Here is a 26268-nt window from a genome sequence, read left to right on the forward strand (position 1 = left end):
TTGGCTTGTCAATCCGTTTTGTAGATATTTGGTGTTTTTCGAGCTAATTTTACTGGCCTATGAAGAGGGTCTGAAAGATAGACCGAAACATATGTAACTTATATGTATTAAAATTTTTATATATTATATACATACACTCACTATAACAACAGCGTTCCGCTCTTATACTATTTAAACCTTATTTTCAACGAATAGTTATTGTGAGAGCGTTTGTCTTATTTACGAATTCTATTGGCTTTGCAATCAATGGAATTCTCATTTATTGCTGCGTGCTGCAAATATTACGCTGGTTTGTACGAGTTACATTGGAGCATTCCTACTCCCCCTTTTCCACCGCAAATAAAATCGCCTTTTAATTATATTTCTCGAGATTAACGTCGGAGAGTGCCATTGAAAAGTGCTCGTCAACGAGCTTATTGCTTCAAACGTTATTCGCGCAGAATAATGCGTATGTGTTTCTGCAAATACTATAACGCGTATTTGAGTTTGCTATATCGCGGGCTGGAATGCACAACGGGAATTATACACTTTTCATAAGGGCGACAGAACTGCATCTGGTAATATTCTATTGAAATACATTTTGTTGTGTGCTTATCGATATGCGAGAGAGGCATTTGAATGACGCTTAATCAGGATACTATCGTAACTAAAACAATGACACTTTTTGGATTTCGCCCTTTGTTCTAGTTATTTGATTGCGCTTAGCGGCTAATTTATGATTATACTATAATCGATATATTGTAATCGTATTATACTAACGATTGATACACGGAGAAAATTTTATAGTAAATATTACTATGGTGTCGCACTAGCTGCGGACCATCGAGGAATTTCAAGTTAAAATACTATAATTATTGTTTTAAAAACGATAAAATAACGTAATTTTTACCATAAACATAGTAATTTAACTTAAAATTTCTCGATGGTCCGCAGCTAGTGCGACACCATAGTAATATTTACTATAAAATTTTCTCCGTGTAGTAAAAAAAACTGCACAGATTGCTTTTAATAAATACATTGATAACACTAGAGAATTTTTAGGAAATTTAAAGTTATAATATATGTATATAATTAAATTCAAAAAATTCCGCATTGTTTTAATGTTGCACTTAAATGTTGTTTGGATGTGTATGACGTTTATTTATAGGACCAAGTTGTATATATAGAAATAATATTATAGGGTACAAAATAAACTAAAAACATATTATTGATTATTTTATTTTTTACAATGAGCGGCACGGTTCTTTACTCTCGCTGCTATGAACACTTTTTGAGCGCAGTCTCGTATAAAATAATTCGTATGTTCGTTATTTATAATAGTAATTAATCTAATTATAAGTATAATTGTTTTATGTTGGTTTTCTATGTTCCAGAAAACAAAAGAGGTCCCCGACTCTCTTATCTCACAGCGGTGTGTGAATTCTGTTTTTCCACGGAAAAAAGGGATAATTGGTATGTCATTTCTGATTTTCTATAGCGTTAACAAATTGTCTTAATACCTATCTTATATTTTTCTTATATCTGTCTTATATCTATCTTATATCTATCTCATATTTATCCTATATATCAGGGTTGTAAATAATTAAATATTTTTGTAATTAAATTCTTATCTAATTGCTAATTACCGTTTACAATTTTATTTAAAGTTGAGTTTAAATACAAATATTTTTCGGAATTCCAATTAAAATTGAGTTAAAATATACATACTTTTTGAAATTGTAATTGAAGTTGAATTAAAATATAGATATTTCTTGGAATTGTAATTGAAATTTAGTTTAAATACAATTACTTCATAGCATTATAATTGATGTCGAGTTTAAATATAAACATTTTATGGAATTGTAATTAATGGCGAGAGTAATAGTTTTACAAATACTTTTTGGAATTGTAATTGAAATCGAGATAAAATACAAACATTTTATGGAATTGTAATTGATAATTTCAAATACTTTTTGAAATTGTAATTAAATTCGAATTTTTCTCATTACAATTCCAAAAAGTAATTAATTATTACTTGCATTTTATTAATTACAAAATTTCACAACCCCGTCCTATGTACAATTGTATCTTACATCTATTGTCTCTTTCTTTATATCTTATATCTATCTTATATTTAGACATCTGCTTATAGATCCACCATAGATAATCTCAATTTTTTACTTTCTTAACGTTGTTTGGACACGTACATTTTCATGACTTATTGCATATCTTACATGCGTGTAGCATTAATTATGTCTGGTTAGATATAAATAACGTGTAGTAATATATAATATTAATCTACTAACAATTGTGACACTACGACCGAGACGATTCCTACGGGCGATGCTGCTAATGGAAACACGATTAAAAGGTTCGGAAATAATTGCGCGGCGGGAACGCGAGAGCGAATCGGTGAAAGTATTTTAAGCGTTTCGGATTTGTTCAATTAAAACCCGTGAGCATCTCTTTATGCTCGCTTTTCGATTCCACGGTGGCCGCTGTGTCGCAACACGACAATATCCAAGTGCGATATACGTACACGAATGCATGTCGCGTACGCGATCTGTTCTTTGTGCGATATTTTGGTTTCCGCGAGTTCAATTTGCAAAATCCACACGCGCGCGTAGCGTAAAGGTCGATTGGAAAAGAGCCTGGCGACAGAAAAAAGCGACGTCATTATATCCTATATTTGCAAATACGTTTCGTGACTATTTATAATCACAGGCGTATATACACTCTCTTTTCTCTTTTTTCGGATATTACAGTGTTACATTAGAAATGTTTTTTTATACGAACGAGATTATGAAACAAACTACGTCGATTTAGTAATATTTCTGTTTATTTAGAAAATTTATTAAAAATGTGGCAAAAAAACGTAGCCACATTAGTTTAATTATTTATTATAGCTATCAAAATTAGATCAAAATAAGTACATTATTAACGTATTCTATTTGCTTCCATAAAATAAGATAACACTAATAAATCTCTATCGCTTTTACAAAAAGATATCTATTCCATTTAATTCTTGTATTGAGAAAAGAGACAGGATTTATAAATCCACATTTGCCGCGGCTGAGTCCGTTGACTGATAGGGCTCTACCTAATATATATTTAAGTCAGACGATAATTATGTCAGACGAAATATTGGGCGCTAATCGGTTTTGTCGGAACCGACGAAAATGAGACAACACCTGGCAGGTTCAGACGGTGGACTTAAGGGAATAGTTCAATAGATAATAGATTTGCAAGACGGAAGTTGAGATGGAAAAATATAAATTTATTTTGACTTACAAACAGTAGACACCTGATTAATTTTAATTATCCGCACAGGCTCTTCGGCGACCATGCTATCCAAATCCCGAACCACAATTCAAATTTTTCATTTAAATAATATACAACTAATATACAATTAAGGCTTCTCGAAGGCCGACATACACGGGAAAAAAGGATTATATAAGCTACTATAGCAAATCTATAGTCGTAAAATATGGATAACTAACATTTTTTGCAGCGAGAGCTATAATTTAGCAATATAGTAAAAAATATAGCTCTCGCTGCAAAAAAAGTTAGTTATCTATATTTTACGATTAGACTTGCTATAGTAGCTAATTCTTTTTCTCCGTGTACGCGCTTCAACAGACGGAAGGGAAGTGTCTTTTCCCTTCTTTCTGATTTTTGCGTGGCTCTGATTTTTCCTTCTCGCTGGGTTTCCTACTCGATAAAGATCGATACTATCGATCTTTTCATGCATGCGTGTTCGAAAACTCGACAGCGCTCGATAATACGCGCGAAACTAACCAGCTGTACAGACCCAAGGATTTAGAATCAACATTAAGCGTGAAGCCTTCGGCAAAAAAAGTATTAAAATTGTAAAACTTAAATTTGCTATATCTTCTAAACCAATGCCGTCCCCGATTATTTCTTTTTTGCGTAGAATTATTCAGAAAGACCTCTTCTACAACGTATTTAAGTGGCGATGAAATCTATGAGATCTGACTTTTTATGCATATTTACTAAAATATTTATTTAATTTATTTAATTCTTACATTTACTTGTACATATATTTTATAAGCTTATTATTTGCTTAATATTCAATTGCGACTTTTAGCTATCAGAAGTGCAATGTGCCTGCGCGCATTTACAAATTAACGTAAATTTTCGGATTATAAGAATTACGCTTGCATCGAAAATGTATCACTTTTTCCTCCCTTATTCCCTCGCCGCCTCTCTTAATCGCCATGTATACATACGGTACGTATGTAAGACTTTCTTGATACATTTTCGTGAATGCATGTTCAGCATAATGAGCGTATATTCGTTATAACGGAAAAGAAAAACAGCGATGGAGGAAGTAGTAATTACGCGTGTACGTAATTCCGGCGCGATTCGTTACCGGATATCACCACAGATTTCGCCAGGGGCATACAAGAAAAAAAAGAGTAATCCATCCCGCGTTGATATAATTTATGGCGTTACCCGGCGTTACCCGGCGCACTCGCTAAAACCGCTCGAAAAGTATCTTGGGATATACGGACTCATTAATCCGTCCAACCTGCCACTTCTCGCGGTTTGTTGGAGGTTCTTGCAATTTTTTGTCGGCTCGCGTGTAACCCAAGTTGTTGACGTTGGACCTTTTACTGTCGAGCTTTTATTTAGTAAAAAAAAATAATTTGATCTTTTTCTTTCCTGGGGTATAAAATTGGATTAATACTGAATAGATTAATACTGATATATGTGAATAGTCGCGTTGCGCGTTGTTTCATGTCTGTATTACAGTCGACTGTATCTCGCAATTATTTTCCTATTTTTTTAACTTTCTACTAGATTATAAGCATACTATATTGTACAAAGTATAATATTATCTTGTTAAAGCAGCTCTCAGTTTAAAATATTGATAGACGTTGTGCTCGATAAGCTGTTTTATTGATAGGAAGATTATGGTATTGATGGTAATATTAATTATGCGGGCGATATTTCACATTAAATCCACTGATCCGCGTTGACAAATAAATTAACGCGCATCACGTGGTGGGTTTATTACCTTAAAATTATTTTCCCCAGCGTATAATTAAAATTACTGGCTTGCTCGTTTAAATTCAAAGTGAACAAGTTAAAATATAAAAATATTAATAAATAATTATCAATATATTAAAATAAAATTTCTAATCTAGCTTTTTCTCAGAATTATTCTTCTTCGCGCGAATAAATTTGGAAATAATATATTGAAAAAAACAACAATTATAAAATTGTTTGACGAATAATTATTCGCGAGCACGTATTTTACAATTTAATTAGAAAAACGTATATAAAAGTTCTGAGAGTGCAATATACATCGAGATTTAATTTATTAGCGTCGTATATTACTGCATAATATCATACTTTTAATTACATCTCTTAAATAGAAGGCCGTCCAATAACGTCTAATATATCCATATTTTCATTTTGCCGATAATATATTTCCATGTCGAGAGTAGTTACGAACGAAAGTTCACGTAAATTCAGGTCATTTTCGAACTATCGCCCTTGGGGACATGGCGAGCGGACAATCCCGCTTGTTGGCAAACAATGAGTACGTCAAAAGTGTGTTGGGGAGCCAGTTGTTGGAGGTCTCAACACGTGGGTGAAAATATAATAAAGCTTTGTATTAGCTGAATTGAATGGTGAAGGGAAAACGTGCGAATACACGCGCCTATAGGTATCCCGAGTTCGCAAATCGGACGGTACTTGAAGCGGATGCTGCCGCGCGTCCCAGAAAGCCGCGAGGCGGATAATGCGACACGCTTTGTGCTCGATATTAATCCTACGCACAGAAGCAATTCAGGTTGTTTAGCGTTGTCGGTATCGCGCGTCGTGGCTACGAGAATACGCGTTAGCAAAGTCACGAGTGAAGTAATAAGCAGGTTAAAATAAGCTTTGTTATTTTAAGCTATTCCCTTATTTTACGTTAATTATATTACCCAACGTACATTTTGTCACAAACAACTAAATTATATTACAATAACAAATTACCTGTCTTCATACATGAGTTATGTAAATGTCTTCTCAGATTTTGTCTTAATTTGCAACTTGTATAGATAATTAAATAGAAATTTGTATTATTCATTATAAAACTGTTACACATATGTCGTTTGTAACATTTATTACTAGAATCTAGAATCACTTTAGTCTAATTTATTTATATTTTTTCTATAAAATACTTTTTTGCAAAAAAATTTGCTTGCAGAATAGTATTATTACAGCGCAATGTATACATATAAATGTATATAAACGCATTATAACATTTATTATAAAATCATTAATGATATTATTTGAATATTAATAATAAGCATTATATCATAAATTCATCGACTTTACAAAATAACTAATTAACTAATTAATGCTTTTAATAGCGCTCTGTGCCGTCTTCTTCCTCGCGAGAATCCATAAGGTCGTACATACATTGACCTGCATCCCTGGCGGCATCCGCGAGTGTCCATCTTCGTGTAAGACAGAAAGCTGGAAATACCGCCGACGACGTTTTCTCTTGTCGTTTCAGCTCGATAAGAAGTTTCTTTTCACTTACTCGTTCAATTTAAGTTGGAATACGTTCACCGCGCGCGCGCTCACTTAATACTCCTTTGCCCTTTGCGAAACTCGCCGTTTCATAACGAAAGTTTCATTATTCTCCCGCGCGCTGGACGCCTTATCCCGCATTTTTTCTCTCCTGCCGCGAATTTAATTTTGTAATTACGCGGCTTTCGAGGATCGTCTCTCGTTATTATCGTCGACCGGCTCGATGTTACGTTCGTTCGTTTTTGTTCGCGCAACTTTTTTTTTTCGGTGTTCGTCGCAAGGTCGAGAGTCTTTATGTTACCGTCCCCTTCACGAACATCGGGCGAATTTTTAACGAACACGACCGGGCTTTATCCCGTGATTTTGTCTGCCGTCGATTTTACGATCCGAGATTTTCGCGCAACAACGAAACGCGAGCCGGAACTATAAGAGCCGAAATGATGAGGTAAATTGTACGCTCAACAAAAATGCTGGTCGACGTTAATCCGAACAAAGTCGCGGTTCACATGCTATTATACAAACGTGAAAAATGCACGCATCGAAGAAGCATTTCGCATCGCTTGAATATTTACGAAATTTTTGCTAAAGATAAAAATAATTTCCGTCGCGACGGAACAAAATTTACATATTATTTATAATTTTAAACGTTACGCAGATATTATTTAACTTAATTGTGTGCCTTTTCGAGTTCTAAATAAAATATCTCGCTTCGCGAAGTATAACATTTCATAGAGAAACATTTATTTTTGCGGAGCGCTTAAAATACTTCTGCTAGGTGAACTAGTTTCGATTCCAAATTTGTAGAAGAGGTGCTGTTGAACCGGCTAAATTTGGAGGGCTTGCGAAAAGCTTTCATAATACTTAATAAGTAATACGTCGCAAATTTCACAAATATCGGAATTTCGACAGTGTAATAAAGTTACGCGTTCTAACAGATATGACGATCTCGGCAGCTCAGTGCGTCGTTGAACCTTTGCTGATAGGATTTTCCAGGTGGCAGTTGAAATATTAATCTACTTAGGTACGTCCATGTGCGAGTCGACACACACACACACACACACACACACACACACACACACACACACGCGCGCGCGCGCGCGCGCATATACACACATACATGTACACGACAAGCACTTCGTAGCGGAATGGCACACAGTGCGATACTTATCTGCTATGCTATCAACCGAAACGTTCTTGCGCGACGAGTTCGTGCTTATATCACGGTCGATATATAGAATCTCGCTAGTTCATAGAGCAAGCATGATAAAAGTCTGGATAATATTCTGTACTGCAAGTCACGAATATACCACCGAATTTTAACGCTTTATTTTGCTCGTCGCGTAATTCCAATATTCGTGCGCGCTGCCGCGCAATATAAATATTTCCCCGAGTTAAATTATTGCTTCGCGTCGGGGTGTGTGTGGCAAAAACTAATTTTAAACGAGCATGTGTTTGGACAAACTAGGGACCGTACGAGTGTTCGATATTCTTCAGACATAAATGTAATTATACAGGCAGAAATGTAATTCTTATAATGTTGATTTTAGTCCTTTTAACGATGTTATCGCTTAAACTCAACTAATTGATTTGCAGCGCCGACCTTATGGAAAACGGTTCTATTGGTTTTCAATTTTCGCAAAAATGTTTATCTTAAAAGAGTGCAATAATTTCAAGAATATTATTTGAAAATCTTCAATTCTACACTTTCTTTTGTAATAAAATAATGTTATATATACTTATAAAATATTAAGGATATTTGGATGATCTTTATATTAAATTTTCGTGAAAGCCGAAAGTTCGTAGCTCCGCGTAAATTTAAATCAACAGCAGCTTCGAGATGCCATGCCGGCGCGGCACCGTGAATGACCGCCGTTATCGGTATTCCGGCTGTCGTGGGGAAAGACGAAATGCAGCCATTGATTACGCTGCCAGTTCGGGTCCACGTCTCCGCGGTCGCGGTCGCAGGTCGAGTTAACCATGGAACCGGGTCACGATCCCGGGATTGAAATCGTTACCGGCGACGAGCCGAGAAAGAAGAACGCGCGGACGACCGAAGAATCGAGATCCGGACGAGATCGGCCGCAGCGAATCGGTCCTGTCGAATCCTACGCGATGTCCTTTCCCAAGGGTATACTCGCGGCTGCTTTCGTAGTTTGCCGCATCAGTCTTCGCACCGTCGCTCGTTTCTCTTTGCCGGAAAATTACGGCGTGATGCTTCACTGGTGGGCTCTCTGATTTCGCTTTGATCGTGTTCGCGCATCCTCGCGCATCCGCGCATTCGTTCGTCATTGGGACTGCGAAACGACGAGCAAACGGAACAGCGAAATGTCACGTGAAACTTCAATAGAAATCTTAGCATTTTGTATTTTTGATGACGACTGATATCATAATTAAAATTTTAACAAACCAGTTTTTTCTTTTTGTTGAATTGTGCAAGAGAACTTTGTCATCTCGACGTTTCTATTAGACGCCCCTTTTACTGGGATCTCCTTTATTTTCTGACTGTCCCCCGTAATTGCGTATTCGTCGCCAAGTTCATCACCATTAACAATTCTCATCACGCTCCAACTCCGTTCTCCGATGAAGCTCGGGGAGTTAACTGAATGCCACGGTATCCATTCGCGCCGTCACCGGCATCACCGCCGGTCAGGAGCAATCGTCGCGAAAACGGGTCGTGATCTTCCGATTGAAATCGTCGCGGGCGGCCGTAGGACGACGGAAAGAAGAATCGTGCCAATCTGCTAGGTGGACCACGGCTCTCTTTCTTTGGGATACTCGACCACACTTTTGTCGCGCGGCGAACCGAGACATTCGTCTTTTGCTACCGTCCACTTCTCCTTTCACGGAAAATTTGGGATGAAACTGACTCTGCCGTATATATATAATGCGTTAATATTTGCTTCATTTAGTTTGAATATAACTGCGTAAAAATTGCTGATCTTTAAGGCTGAAAAGATAAGTCATAGCGACTATTATACGAATCCGATAATAATTCATTTCCATTCAATTCAGGTAGCGATTTCATCAATGCAGCATGTAGAAGTGGCATTTAGAAAGAATGTTTTGTTTTCCTCCAATTTTAATTAAAGTACACATATTCCGCGTATTTATTTAAAACATTTTTTACAAATATCTTTACGCCCTCAGCGTTTAATTGTGATAGGTTCGTTTCCTTATCAAGATTGTTTCATTAAGTTAGTCGAAATTTACATTCTCCTAAGTGTCGCACTCCACTCGTTAGCCCTTCCCGAAGCGGAATCCTTCCTCCGTGAAATGTTCGAGTGAAGAATGTTCTCTTATTTACTGCTGAAATTCACAGTTGTCTTACCTCGGCTCTCGTACCGTCTGAGAACGCGGATGCACGTGAACGCCTTAAGGGCCGAAGGATGTGCTAAATAACGCAAACGTGGCGAATCTTTCAAGACAGGAGATTTAATACCGTGTATGTTTGCGAAAATATGTGTGCTACTGCATTTTGCGCAAATTTCTCACGGCTGGAAGTTTTACGCGAACGATAAAAGATTAACGAAGTAACATAACTTTCGTAACGTGAATTTCACGAATAACATTAATAAAAAATAATTTAATAAAGTGGAAATAAATTAAAATTAAAATTAAAAATTGTAAGACGAGAAATAATCACCTGTCGAATTTGAAACAATTTTAATTTAAGAATTGTTCGACTGTCGTCATATTATTTCCTTAAATCCAAGCTCGGGGTCAATAAAATCTCAATTCATTGAATACATTTTCAATTCCGCGATATCACGGAAACTACAGAACGTTCCGCAAACATTTTATCATTCTCCATCACGCGGTCCGTTTCTTCACGTTGGAATTTCTAGCGCACCGCATATCTCTCCGCGGTTTCATCCTTTTGGAGGACGCGCTGGCCGCCGTGGGACACCGAGTATATTTTCGTTCATTGTACAGCACACAGAGACACGCAATCCGGACTTCGCGTTTGCTCTTTTTCCCACCCCTGTCGGCGGTCAAGTGTTGAACCTTCGCGCCTATCCGCATGAATAATTCACCGGGTATGCGCGTTGCTCCGCGGAGGCATAAATCTTTTCTGCGCTCTCACCTACCGTCGCGCGCTCCTCTGCAGAACGCGACCCGGAGAGATCGTGGCAAAAAAGTACGCCACTCGCCGTGTATTCGACATCGCGCGTTGCCGCGAATGGACGTTGCTACACTGGGGAGAGAACGCTGTAACACCGGAGAGTTACGAGTGGAAAAACGGGTCGCGACCGAGTCCTTCTTTCACCCCTGGATATTCCGCGCACTTCACCCCCTAACTCGATCAAAATCACTACGCGCGCAACTCCGTAACAAATCTTTGCTCGTCTGAGCGAGTGTTAGAATATCTAAGCATCTCGCATCGATTTACATAAAATGTCACGAATGCAATTAACAATATACTGTGATTCTAAATTTAGGCCGGCTAAATTTAGGTTTAAATCCGGAGAAATGCGGGGACATGTAGAACAGTTTCCTTATTCAATATCGAGACTCTTGAAGCAACGTATAAACATACTTTAATGTTAAAAAGAATTTTGTATTTTAGATTTTAAATTTAACGTTCTGTTTAAATCTACCAAGAATATAAATTTCTTTATTAAATACTTCCTGTCCTTCGCAATTTTGTCTCAATTTATCATCAAAAAGTCCAACATTTGTTCAAATGTGCTACATTTATCCCACAGTGGCGAAATTACTCTTACTTATCCCTATTATATTCGAACCAATCCGCTCGTTCAGGTTCGGCTAACAGGAATATCGCGTTGAATCCATGAGAGGTAGAAAATCGCCAGGAAGAGCGCTCTCTCGTAATTGCGCAAGGGGCAAGGGGGGGGGGAAATCAGAGGACGAACTGGAATTACATTAACCGACCATGGGAACCCGTCGCGACCCGGGCAGATCCGGGGGCCCATTGGAGTTAATTACTTTAAGACGTCGGGGCGTAATTAACGAGCCGCCTTTATGAATACCTGAAACATATTCTCGCCCCGGGAACGCTCCTCTCGCAAACGAATGCAAAACGCGGCGTTCCGGAATGGTCGGTGTCACTTCACGTGTAATGCTCGTTAACGCGTTCTATACTGGATAGGGGACGGCGATGATGGTTGTGCCGGCGTATTCTTCGCCACGGGTATCCTCCTTCCGTGTGTGTGCATGCGCGCAGGGCGATTCAAAGCGGTGGCTCGTCGAGGCGTATCATTTCTCGCGAGAAGAGAACCCACGCGTGAATTCAGCGAGGAGTCTCGTGTCTCTTTGACGATACACATGAATTAATTCGCGGGCGAGATATTAATAAAATTGTTACTTTAAAAATAATATAACTCTTTTATAAATATTGTACGATAAATTTTTTTTATACGACTCAGAAACTTGTAAAATTACAAAATACAATGCTAAAGGATAAACATTTCTGTTCTTGAATCTAATGTTAAATATCAATCTATTATGTATACACATTCGCGCTCTATGTATCCATGCATACTGCATCGTCCGTGCGTGCGGTTTTATTTTTCGTAGTAACAAAACGAAATTTCAATTGCGACGCTCAACGACGGGCGGACATTGTGCTCTTTTAAATTTTCTCCATGATCGCGCGAATGGTTTTGGTCGCGACTCTGATTTTCCATTCGGTTAAAAATACCAGTAGAGGTATGCGAGACGCAATTTCTATGGCAGACATTAAATGTTAAATGCATTGTTAAATATTTATTGTTCGCGTATACTTGTCTATTTTTTTTGTTTATTACTAGTCGTTGAATTGTACAAATATTTATTGCATACATTAACTAATAAGATATCCATGTTTACAGTACACTTCAAAAATGAGTCCGAACCCCGACAAACCAAAACCACCAACGGATCCACCCAAGCCGAAAGGTGAGTAACATTTTGCTTATTTGCATCGATATTTTCCATTTACTTGTTTGTATATAAACTTTTCCTCCTTTACATGGTAAACATATTCTTTGCCTACGTTGTAGGGTGGATAAAATATAATCACATTATATAATTAAGTAGAGAAATCAAATTTTGATTGTTGATTGTAACAGGGTAAAATAAAATAGAAACAAACATAATCAATGTAGCAAAACGTTTCATTTCAGTCTTGATAATTGCTTCAAAACAAAGATACTTTTCTCTCAAATAATTATAATACTTCTGGGAATTTTTAATTATTTTAAACAAAATTATACAAACAAAATTTAAGAAAGTTTTTAACGTAACAAGGAATTTTTTCTTTATATATAAACTATTTTTAAGTTAAGATTAGGTAATTACTCATATCCGTGAATAGTAAAAAAATTAAGAAAGAAGTCACTACTCAGAGAGATTATGGCAAACATAATAAAATTTATTATTAGTTTAAGCCTCATGGTTTTCTTCTGTCACAATTCACATAGTTCGGGCGTTGCTAGATCTCTGTTCGTTTTCCTCTTTCGTATATTCGGCATTCTAAATTAATAATAAGAATCATCTTCAGTCCTATTACTCGTGTCCGAGCGTGGTGACTTTCTCTTCACTATACATGTGTTGCGCACGTGGATTATACACATTGTATATGGGACCTACAGTTTAACGCCGATTCCGAACGGCTATATTTTTTAGAGAAGTTCTCATGACAAGACATACTTTCGGTGGTTTGCCATTGCCTTCCGAGAGGAGAACGAACGAATATAATTTTTCTTATAGCTCTACCGGGAATTGAACCCGGGACCTTTGGCTCAATAGACCAGTGCGCTGTCTATACTAAGCCACGCTCGTCCTCAGATAATAATGAGAGGATTTTTTATCAAAGAAACATATATAATATAAATGAATAGAAATACGCGACGCGACGAATTGCGATAGAAATCAACACCAATAACAATGATTACTTTCGGGACAAAAGTAACAGATTGTTACTTTCATCCCGACTGCTAGAATTGGTCAAACATTGATTTTTATTTAAAAAAGTAAGTTTTAAGTATTGTTTGTTTGTACCAAAGTACTTAAAGGAATAGTTATTGATTTATAGACAATAAATAAGAAGGCAAAACAAATTTCCAAATGAGTATTGAGAAGTTAAAAAAACACAAAGTACTTTGGCCATATTTTTATGGCGTCGACGTAATAAACGCATAATCTTTCAACACTGAGTTTCCAACGCTACTGAGGTGGAAGGAGCATTCAAAAGATGATATACAGCAGATAGATTCGTACAGGAATGATATTTTTAATGTTTTTAAATAATCGCGTTTGTTACGTTCATTTCGCGTTACTTTTGTCCCTGGTCTCCCCTACTCTAGAATAAAAATAAACGCGTCCCTCTCTTTCTTTCTTTCTTTCTTTCTTCTTATGCAACTTTATATAATAAAAGCATTTATATTATTACTTAAAAATTTGTCGAATTTAAAGAACAAATCAGAGCAATTTAAGCCTTAGTGCTCTTTCCTGAAGGCACCCATTCATCTAGTTTTTTCTTCATCTAGATCCTCAAAAGGATATAAATAACAATTCTACATCAAAACGAGAAACCAAAAAGAAATAAAAGAAAGGTAAGCTGTATATGCTTTCGTACAAAGTAAACAATTATAAATTTAACACATTTTACATGTCTCAATTTATACACTCTAATTTTTATGTTGATTTACATAATAGAAGAAAAATATGCAAATAAATAACACAAGTAATATGTGAAAAATTAACCCTTTACTTGCAAAGGTGGGTCGTTTTCGTCCGGGCGAAAATCAAATGTAGTTGTAACTTTTGCAAACGCGTAGAGATGACGCCACTGCGCATCCGTAAAAAAAGTTATGCTCCCCGAGAACCCGCTTACCGAGTTTCAAGGCGCCAGACCCCCTCCAGCCGTCACAGGAGACACGTAATTCTTGAAAAAACGAGGTTTGCGGCGAACACTTAAGCACTTCATTCAAAAATAATTGCATGCAATATTTTATTTATGAAAGGTACGCTTTTCCCCTTCAATTTCTTTTTTTATTCAATTCGATATCTTTATTTGTCTTAAAGTTATGATTTTTTGAGTAAAAAATGATTTTAGTTGTAGTTGTAGTTGCTCCATTTTTTTAATACAAATTATGTGAAAAAATAAAATTGTTTATAATTTTATGATTGATACTTCAAATTGAAGGTTTGAATTACCTCCATGAATTTTTTCAGATTTTTTGTAACACTTTAACACTTAAAAAAAATGTCAGGACGAAAACGACCCAGGTTTGCGGCGTAAAGATGCCAAAAAAACGTTTGCAGGCGAAGGGTTAACACCAAATTGTAACACATGGACGCTATCTGAAAGCACAGTTTATGTTAAATTAACATATTTATAATATTAAATTTGATTAAAGAATAAAATTATTCTTACATTAAATGTTATTCTTTTTGTCTTACAGAAGATATCTTACAGATATCTCTCATTTGATAGTAACAAACCCCTTGATTATCAATAAAAATATCCGCAAAAAGGAAAACTGCCTGGACTCTGGACTGCTCACGACAATGGAAAAATTCAAGAAAAGATACTTTTAATTAAGAATGTTCTAGCCAGTTCGTCAAAATGCTACAAAGTTAATAAAAATTTAATATGTTCTGTATTTTCTTTCAAAGTTTGGCGCCAAATTTCAGATCGATTCTTTAGATAAGAGATTAATGAAAAAGGTTATCAATTTTTGAATATCCGAGTTTTAACACGTAACCTTATGGCATTGCAGAGAAAAAAAAACATTAAAAAATGCTACCAGTATAATGATATTTTACACACAAGTAAGTAGATCATTAACCAACAAAGATATGGCAACAAAATTTGAAACAATTTACAACATGGTTTTAAAGAAATTGCAAAAAAAACCAGTGGTTTATCAATTACGGTATTTTATAATTTTTCACAGATTTCACTTTATTAAGCTGAATTTAGGACAACTCTTAAATAGTATATTGTGCACCAAGAGGCGAAAGTAGCGTTTTTCAGACGAGTGTGAAGTTTGCCGCCCGAGCCGAAGGCGAGGGCAGCAAATCACACGAGTCTGAAAAAGCTTTCGACCCGAGGTGCACACGATATTTTTCAACATTTTTACGGAAAGTTCGACCTCCATGCCTAGAGAGGGACGAGAGTGGTCAATTTTACTGGCGTAAAATTGACCACTTTCGCCCCTCTCTACAGGCATGGAAAGTCGAACTTTCCGTGGAGGTGTTGTGAAAAATTTTTTTGCCGAGATCTTTTTCAAGAAAAAAATAGTAATAACGGTTATTTATACTCACTAAATTTATGTCCTTTACATTTTATTAAATTTGCCGTAACTATTTATATACATTTTTTTGTCTTTGGATCTCTAGAGAATTAATATCGGTGTTTTAATTTTTCCATGATTTTTTATTGAATCGATACCTCCAGAACATCCTTAAGAATTAAAAATGGCAAATTCAATATAATAAGCAAAAAATCCAAAATATCTGTACTATCACTGAGAAATGCTTGTAATAAAAACTTGGAAAAGAAATACATGCAATGTAATGCTTATTGTAACACTAAACCAATCTGCTACATCACAATATCCCGGATTTTTATGGCCAAGAAACCACAAATAGCTTAAAATATACTTTTCACTTGTTATTGATTCATATCCTGCATGTTGTGTAATTTTTAATGAAATAAATATTATTGGTATATAAAAGAAAATCTACATAATTCTAAGATTTATAACAAAATATCTTGCAAAGATGTACAAATGTCCGATATCTCTCTCTCTCTCTCTCTCTCTCTCTCTCTCTCTCTCTCTCTCTCTCTCTCTCTCTCTCTCTCTCTCTCTCTCTCAACGTGCAATAAGTTTAGACTTACTAGAAAACTCACTAGAACATAAGTGCAGAAAGCAACACAAGCAAACCTACTTTTTTATTGTTTCTAAAACAGAACATATGCGATCTTTTTTGTTAAATTGATTGATTGGTGAACCAAATTTATCGCCTAAACTCAAAACATTTAACACAGACAGGAATTTATTTGCTGCTGATATAAAAATAAAAAAATGTATTCACTTCTGATTAACATTTTTAGATTTCTCAAGATTAAATAAATAGTATGTATAAAGTACTCAGAATAACATTATTATTAATATAATGTTAATATATTTATAAATATATTAACAAATATGTTAATAAGTATATACACTGGAGTCTTCAAAACTCCAAATAAAGTTTGAAACTATATCATTGGTAGAATAAATAAATAAGAGAGATACGACCGCCTTGTAAAAAAAATTTGGAGTCTTCAATAGGTAGCAACTGCCGAATCAATAAATTATTTGTTGGTTTGGTAATAATTAACACTTAAAATATGTCAGGGGTCTCTCGCACCCCAGTGTGTATTTCGTATAACTTTTTTTTTACAAGTATATTTTCTAATTTATTTTATAATTCAAGTTTATAGTGTAAAATAAAGATCGAGATTTGTTATAATTGTTCTTACCTTTAGTCTTGACATCGATATTAATATAAACTAAAAAAATAAGAAATGAATAAAAGAAAAGTATGGAATACTTTGGTATCTGCTACAAAATTAAGAAAGAACACTACTCAGAGAGATAATTATGGCAAATATAGTAAAATTTGTTATTAGTGCAAGCCTCATCAAGCAGGACTTCTTCTGTCGCAATTCATACATTTCGAGCGTTTGCTAAACCTCAGTTTTCCTCTTTCGTATATTCGGTCTCTGAATTAATAATAAGAGTATTTTTATCAAAAAAACATATATAGGTATAAATGAATGAAAATCAACATCAATAACAATGATTACTTTTGAAACAAAAGTAACAGACTGTTACTTTCATCTCAACCGCTAGAATTTTTCGAACATTGATTTTTATTTTTAAAAACTAACTTTCTATTGTTTTCATGTATGTACCAAACTACTTAAAGGAATAATTATTGATTTATAATAAACAATAAATAAGGGGGTAAACCAAATTTCCAATAAAATATTGAGAAACTAAAAAAACTTATTTTGCCCGTGTTTTTATGGCGTCGACGCGACGCAATAAATACATAATTAATCTTTCAACACCGAGTTTCGAACGCTACTGAGGTGGAAGGGGCATTCAAAAGATGATGTACAGCAGCGGATAGATTCGTACAAGAATGATAAGTTTATCATTAAAATTTAAATAATTTAAATCATTTAAATAATTGCGTTTGTTACGTTCATCCCGCGTTATTTTTGTCCCTGGTCTTCCCTACTCTAGAATAAAAAGAAACGCGTCCCTCTCTTTTTCTCTTTCTTTCTTCTTATACGCAATTTTGTATAATAAAAGCATTTATTATATTATAACTTATTTTGTCGGTTTTAGAGTTTAAGCCTTATGTGCTCTTTCCTAAAGGACCTCAACAACCGTTCTTTCCTAGGTCTAAAGCAGCAACAGCAGCAGTTATACAAAACGTTTACGAAAACAATAAATCAACAACAAAGAAGAAGTAAAAAAAAGGTAAGCTGTATGCTTTCGTACAAAGTAAACAGTTTTAAATTTAACACATTTTACACGTTCCAAGTTATCCCTTCTAATTTTTATGTTAATTTAATAAAAGGCAAATATGCAAATAAATAACACAAGTAATATGTAAAAAATTAACACAAAATTGTAACACATGGTCGCTATCTGAAAACACAATTTATGTTAAATTAACATATTTATAATATTTTTAATTAAAGAATAGAATGTTATTCTTACATTAAGTGTTATTCTTTTTTTCTTACAGAAGACAGATATCTCTCATTTGATAATAACCCCTTGACTATCAATGATGAAAATATCCGCAAAAAAATTGGCCAGGTTCATAATGGAAAAATTCAAGAAAAAATACTTTTAATTAAGGATGTTCTAATTAAGGATGATGTGTCAAAATTCTACGAAGTTGATAAGAATTGAATATATTCTGTATTTTCTTTCAAAGTTTGGGGCTAAATTTCAGATCGATTCACAGTTTAGATAAAAAGTTATCAATTTTTGAACATTCGAACACGTAACTTTATGCCGCTGCAGAGAAAAGTGTTAAAAAAAGATTAAACAATGCTACCCCAATATAATGATATTTTATCTTATACAGTGATATTTTATTTTATACACAAGCATTTCGCTAGAGTTCACGGTTCGCGTGGTTCGCACGGGAAGATAATCATTACCAGTCAATCAGTGCGAGGATTTAGCCGAATTATATCAGTTTATGAATTGACAGAGTTAGTTAGTCGAATCTTCTCTCCCTTTGCGAGCGTCGCGAACCGCTAATCGCGCGCCTCCGTCAGGGCGAACTTCGCCTTCTTGCCTAGAATAAAAACCGAAAACGTTAGTTACGCACCTCCCTCAGGGCGATAGGTATCTAATAGTCATAAAGTACCTGATTGTAAATCCCCGTCGCTGCGATCCTTATTACATCATCTACGCCCACAAAAGAAAAGAGCTTCCTTACCTTGAATGCGCCGTTAATTGACAGAACTAATAATAATTTAACAACAAAAGAGAAACATATAGGATTAAAATTAAAATCGCGTTTACGGGTGCGTTGCAGAAGGTCGCAAACATGATAACAGTCGTTAAAATAGCCGTCGACTTAACTATCTAGTGAGACTGAGATTTTAACACAGGTAAGTGAGTTTATTCTAAAGAAATTTAAAACCAGAAAAAAATGATCTTTCTTTACTTTTTCTTGCGTATTGCCAGACGCAATCAATGGGTCGACGCCGTGGTCGCCGCTCCGGTTGCGCGCACACCAAATTAAGAGGTTGAGACGCCTCTTATACGCGAGTAGTGAATTCGATGCTCGAATGCTAGCTTAATAAGAGTCAGGGTCAAGTCGAGGCCACCCATATAAATGTGCCGGAACCGGAAGAACATTCGTCCAATAACGCGTCCGTGTCGTCGCCTGCACCCTCGGCCCCCGCCGTCCCTACTCGCCGATTACTCATCAAGATTACAAGAGTAAACGGAGTTTACGCAGAAAATAAGAATCATATTAAGAGAGTAGTTCCAAATAAAGAAAGAAAGAACTAATTCGTTCTTACCTTTGTTCTTACCTTTGTTCTTACAACCTGCAACGAACGTATTACTGTCGTATTGCGCGTTTCTTGTTCGGCCTGCTAGAACTCTTTGCAATATGCTTATTGTAAGCAATCCGCTACATCACAATATCCCACATTTTCATGACCAAAAGAAACCACAAATAACTTAAAATATGCTTTTCACTTGTTAATCTCCCTATGCTTCCATATTCCTTTTTATTCATTCACGCTCTCTTTTTTATGGTGTGAAATGGAGAGGAGTATGGTGTGGACGGGTTTCTCAAATACCTTCTGCCACCATACGCGACTCTCTGTGAGTCGGAAGTGACTTCACGATGTACCCAAATTGACTGATGAGAGCGATCAGCCGATAAGCTAGGGTAATAAGTCTTGTTGCTGAATTAGTTTATATATTTTTAGTCACGCGGCCAAGCGCTCGCGAAAAAGCACGTTTGTCTGCGCGCGGCTAATTAGTGATGCCATCTTGATAGAGGCACACGCAGTCATCACATATATTTCGCGCAAAAGCAAACTGCTTTTCGGTATTTTTTAAAACGGCTCGCCCGGTTAAATCTCGCGATATTGGAAAGCCATTTATTCTTTACGTGTGATTTCCGCGCATTAATGTTCGCGAAAGATATTACACGAAAATATACGGAGTGCTAGGAATATAGTAAGCATATAGCGGTTTACGAAAGTTTTCGTACTTTAACTGTTTCAATATTGTTTTCAACATACGTTATAATGAAGATATATAATTATAAATGTAGGAGTATTTAACATGAATAAAAATAAAGAAATAAATTTCTCTTTCTCTCTCTCTCTCTCTCTCTCTCTCGTTCATGTCCGTTAGTATAATGTGCATTTTTGCTTGCTCTTACAACGGTAAAAATCGTGTTAAACGTTCTACAGGGAGCACCTTCAAGGGAGAAGGATCTACCTAGTAATGGCTCGCGCGAATCCAGGAGCGCCTCGCGAAATCCGGAAGGGACACCCACCAAGCTTATCCGCCACCTTTGATAGCGGTAATAACTCGGTCTCTCCTGTGGGAGTGCTCGGCGAGGATGCCTGTGGGAAATGCACTTGCGCGCGTCCGTAAACTTCTTGGCGTGGCGAGAAACCGCGAAGCTCCCTGACACCTCTTTCGTGAAAAACGAATGCATTAAGATTTCAATAAGTTGCGGTCGGTGAAACTCGGTCTAATTTCCCGCTCCGTACATTCGTGTGCGCAACCACACTTCTGCGGTTGAACTTTTCTTCGCGACACACGTTTGAAATTCGACATTAACGTTTTTGTTTTTTAAGCGGAGCGTTGACTCTTACAAATTCTCCTGTCCTCGCAGTTTTGCCCTACAATGGGCAATAAAAATGAGAATTTCAACTTTACAGAACGTAGGAAATTATTTTTAATCATTATTAAAGTATACACGATAGAACATAATAAAGATATGAAATATGAAAACTAATGTATGAATATTTAATTTTTTACTTTTTAATATGTGTAATGAAATAATAAAGCAATTAAAGTAATTGTTAAAATTCTTAACTGATGACAATACATTATTATCGGATCCCCATTTCAGCCACGTTCTTTGGACGCACCAACCGACAATCTATCATCCGAGTATCGTTAAACTCTGCTCCGCGGCCGATTAAATACTGTCCGCAATTTCCACGGAAGTTGGACGCAATCGATAGCGCAACTAGTTGTGGACTTGCCGAGAACACGCGTGCTCATGTTACCGGACAGCTAACGTAAATTCATTGTGCATGTTTTCTGAATACTTCGGACAATGTCCCTTAACCCTTTGTGACCCGCATTAATTTCTATAAACAGTCAAATATATTATTATATTCAAATACCGTAATTTTATTTCAATATTAGATATTGAATTAATGTCCATTAATCGATATTATTTACAGTTCCTTTTATCGCATAAAAATATGAGGTAATTTTTATTTTATCAGAAATGACACATCTTTTTTTAAATATTTCCTTCATCCCAAACACTTTCCTGATTCAATATCTGACAATTGAAATTATTTACAGTTCCTTTTATTGCATAAAAATAGACGGTTTTTATCTAATCAGAAATGACACGTCTTTTTTAAATATTTCTTCACCTCAAATACCTTCCACGCGAAAACAAATCACGGCGCGCGTCATCTGTTTTTGAATATATAATTAATTTTTCAATCGCCTCTCGAAAAATAGTTCATATCGTTAAAATAACGGTGAGCAAATCAGCCTGAAAAAGCGTGAAAATCGTTTTGGGCATATGAACGTGCCGAGAATAAAATACCGGCAATATTTAATAAAATTTGATTACACCGCCGGATATAATATAGATATTACATTTTATAGCGCATTGAATAATCTATCACGTTTGAATTTGATGTTAACGCGGCATTTTGCACTACGGGTCTCTCCATTGAACTCAATATCCAGTCGATATCCAGCTGCTTGAACACGAATCAGCCGGTGTTATAGCGTATTATTAAAGGGAATCGCACGAGTCTTCTTATTTCTCCGCTTAAATTGAACTTGTCAATATAGAGACTCACTCTACGCAGTCTGATCTATACTTGTATTGCCGGATTAATAAAGAGCAATAGGACAACGGTTCGTGTTTCGTGAAAATAGTTGGATTAAACTAGAGTATTTTTTATAGAAATGTAATTATTCTGGTTCACATTTATAAGTATATTATTTAAAATCTGCTTTTCCCGCTTTCGGACACATTCCAATAAAACATTTTCGCTATTAATTCGTGGTTTATATAATGTCGCATTGAACGTAAATAATATTAATATTCCATCGCAACGAGAACAAAACTGCGACATTTCGATGATCGCGGATTAACGATATCTTCGAATTTCATTTACGTTTGCGCGCGAAGCGCGGATGCGTCCGCGATATTTCTTGTCGCGATATTTACGTCGCGATCGGGGGATCAGGGTTTGCGGCAGAATCGCGATGAGCCGATATTGCACGTGCCATCGCATCGTCCGCGGGAGTTCCCCGTTCAAATCGATATATATACCGACAACACAAATCAAGTTTCGCTCTCGCTCATCCCGATGACGTCGAGAGCTACCAGCCGCCGTTATTTCCTGGCGGACGGCGTCGTACGGTAAAGCAGTTGCGGGAACGGGCCGGCAATATCGTAAATACGATTCCCGCGGCCGCTTGGACAGCCGCTCGAATCCCAGGCAAGGTTCTCTTTGCCCGTTCCCTCCTATAGCTATAGGGGTTTTCCGGTCGCCTGATCACAATCTCACGAAAATTGGGTCGCACCGCGAGCCCCGTCTCGCCGCCGCACCCGTCGCATCCGCCGTATCCCGCGCGCAATCATTCAACCCTTTCAAATACCTCTTCAATTCAGGGATTCAGCTGGACCTGGCCTGGCTTGATCGTCGATCGGACAAAAAATTGCCGTTCAGCTCTGTCACCGCTGTTGCGCTAATTGCCCGCTCGATGTGCGGCTACAGCAGTGTTGCTAGTTGCTAGGCGTTTAAATACCGACGGCATCTAACTCGCTTACTATATTGGAAATAGTACCTACACCAGTGTATCTCTCATTCAAAATCAAATAATTCTTTTCTTTTTACTTTCTTTAGAGAAAGATAGTATATGTTGTATATTTTAAGATAAATGTAAAAAAAAAAATTATTTTTAGGTTGTAAAATAACGCAAACCGATAAATTAATTTTAATACTTGCGAAGAAGAGATTCGGCACCCTAACGTGAAATCGCCTAGCACCAAGTAGAGCGGTGATAAAAAAAAAACGCGCATCGAATCTAATGCATCGCGGTTGCTGTTAAGTCGTTAAATAGGCCACCCTCCTGTCAGCGTGTATGAATATGTCACGGTGGTTGATAAGCCGGAAAAATAAGCGCGGATTTTTCGACAGCAGAAAAAAGAGAGAGAGAGAGAGAGGCGGACGGCGATTGTTTTACGCGCGCGTATACGTCGGGCGCGAAGTGACGTTCGCGCGATAACAATAAAAGCAGCCAGTATATTCGGTTATCATACATCGTGCTCTCGGAATGCGGGCGTGGGACGCGAGAAACGAACGCGCGAGCGTGTATAAAATTACGGTCCGGGGAAAGAAGACTTCCTCCTGCGCGCCCCGGGCCCCTGCCGTACCTCTATTTTCGCACGCCCGGGCCAAACCTCGTTCCTTTTTTCCTGCCGCGGAATTGTTCCCGCGATGGCGAGCTGGTTGATTTATCGGGCCGTAAATTACGCTAATGCACACTTTTTAGTCTCACGAGCGAGATTTAAGTAAACGAGAGAAAGGAAGACAGTGGCCCGAAGGAGGGATAAGGATGAGACGCCGGGCGATGAAAAGCAATGTGGAATTAATGTCAAAAAATCGTTCGCGAGATCCGCAAGTCATTCGCGACTCGTTCGTGCATTGCGTCAAGCGTAAAAAAATAATCATTACATGTGTAAATAAAAAATAAGTGTATAAATATAAATGGCACATAAATAAAAATAGCATATAAATAAAGAATAAATTCAATAAATTTTCCCTATTCCAGTTCAAGCTATACATCAAACATGTATATGGATCTTGTTCTTACTCTTTCATATTCTTTAATTAGATTTTATTCCCCACTTTTTATCAAATTATGAGTTTAATGCGCTGACGTCATAAAAAAAAATGTGTATGTGAGTGTAATGTCTAAATGTATGTGAGTGTCCGCAGTGTACCGAGCTCGGATCCGTGGGTTTCGCTAAACTTAAATGACTGTGTGGATCAGTCATCTCTGCGGGGGACACAATTGCTTACAAAATCTGTTGATTACGGTGTCATCTACAGAGACACTTTCGACATTTGTATAAAATTCTAAAATTGTATCCATCATGTTCCTTGTCAAGGCAGAGCTTCGATCTTTCGGTCTTTTCGAAGAATCGTAATAAATAGAAGTGAATTTTCGTACAGCTTATTATTACTGATAATTGTTAACGATAATGAACTACGCGCGTTTATCATAATTCGACGTACTGAGGGTGCACTGAGGGTGTTTTGCCCCGTTGTTCGGGCCACCGGGTCATGCGCGCGAGATAAACGCGTCTCCGGTATCAATTTATGAGCGAAAAGCCATCGATCATCGGGGCGACTGTGACCCGGTCCCGCGATGACGGTACTCAACGGATATTATTCCGCTAAAGTTATACATCGTACTCATAATTAATATACATTCCGACCCGTTGATTATTTCGCGCGGAAGTGAGAGAGGAGAGCGAGGAAGGGACGGAGGGTGTGCGGGGGGCCGGACGGGGACCGCTAAATGTATGGATCGTTCGTTAAAGCAACGCCGTAATGAGGGCTGATAAAATTTCGCGGGCAGCGACGAGCGAGCGCGAAATGACAGGCGGAGATTAAACCGTTTCCGACATCGGTTATTCACCGGCCGACCGCGCGCACTTCATCGCTTTGTAATCACCTTTTCCGTGGGACGCCGACGCGACGCGGCGATATCGCCGGGGCCGATATTTATAGGACGTTGCAGCTAATTATTTCGAGCGAAAGAGACGCTTATGCGACCATTTCCGGCCCGTTAATTGGCAGAACGCGTGTATACCTCGGGCGCGGCCGTCGACGGCGATTCGCACCGCGGGGCGCAATGTGTTAATGATGCCGCTTGCGGTAAATGCATCATGTCAAATGGAGCGAGCAGACCGATGCTGGAATAGAACAATATATATGATATGGGAGAATCTCTCTTTCTTCTTCTTAAATATTTTAAAACTTGCAGACGTCTCTCTCTCTCTCTCTCTCTCTTTTTTTTCTCTCTCTTATACGGATTTTTTGTGTGCATAATTTACACTTACAATTAATTTATACATCAATTTGCGATGATCTTGTCTAAACTGTTTTATGTTCATTTGAACTTAGATGAATAATAAAATGTCATTTTATTTTATTTAAGAAATTTCCAATTTGCAAATAGACATTTATTTTTATCCACAGAATGACTTATTACCTTGGTGGTTCTTCGACCAGTTTGTAGATCAATCTAATTTAATCAGGATATCGCTGCATAATTTTGTAGATCTGAAAATTAAGGTTGTTCGCAGTTTGGGACGCTTTTTGCAAATTTCATGTACAGACGAAACCAATATAAGCGAAGAGCTAAGCGCATTCGCAGCGGATATGCACACCATCGCGTCATTTCGCGCGAGACTCGCGTCGCGCCGGATACTGTGGCTCAATTAAGCCGTGTACGTGTACAAGCGTTTTGAGGGACGAGGTTATTATACCGATCTACGAGCTGCGGGGGGTACGCTGCGCACAACGGAATGATCAGTATCGCGTGTTTGTCGAGTTCCCAATGAGCGTCGCGCGTTATACCCGCGTACGATCGACAAATATAGGACCGTCGGCTGCGGCTTTGCTGCGTCCTATACACCAGGGATAAGCCTCCGCAAATAGTGACATTAATTGCCTACGCTGTGCCCTATTTGCATGCCATTATTCAGAATAATTGATGACTATTGGCCAGCGTATGCGTTGAAACTCATTACCATACTTAACGTCCGGCGCAATGGCGCGTATAGCGCGTAGCGCCGCGATCGCAAAAAAGAGATCTCTATTTCCGTAGCAGACGAGTGTCTCGATTTTGCTGTCCGTAACAACGTGTCTAATTGCGAAAAGCGGAATGCCGT

General features: G+C 37.2%; 1 protein-coding gene and 1 long non-coding RNA gene across 2 annotated transcripts in view; one reads left to right on the forward strand and one right to left on the reverse strand.

Annotated features, from left to right (window-relative positions):
* Positions 1 to 26268, reverse strand: part of LOC139814711 (lysosomal acid glucosylceramidase-like) — a 102485-nt gene that overhangs the window by 49138 nt on the left and 27079 nt on the right. The window lies entirely within an intron of this gene.
* Positions 1296 to 16078, forward strand: LOC139814608 (uncharacterized). The gene is made up of 4 exons (XR_011732491.1): positions 1296 to 1452; positions 12363 to 12429; positions 14022 to 14087; positions 14940 to 16078. It is a non-coding gene; the product is annotated as an uncharacterized lncRNA (long non-coding RNA).

The sequence above is a fragment of the Temnothorax longispinosus genome, chromosome 6 (genome assembly GCF_030848805.1).
Source record: "Temnothorax longispinosus isolate EJ_2023e chromosome 6, Tlon_JGU_v1, whole genome shotgun sequence".
Classification (NCBI taxonomy): domain Eukaryota; kingdom Metazoa; phylum Arthropoda; class Insecta; order Hymenoptera; family Formicidae; genus Temnothorax; species Temnothorax longispinosus.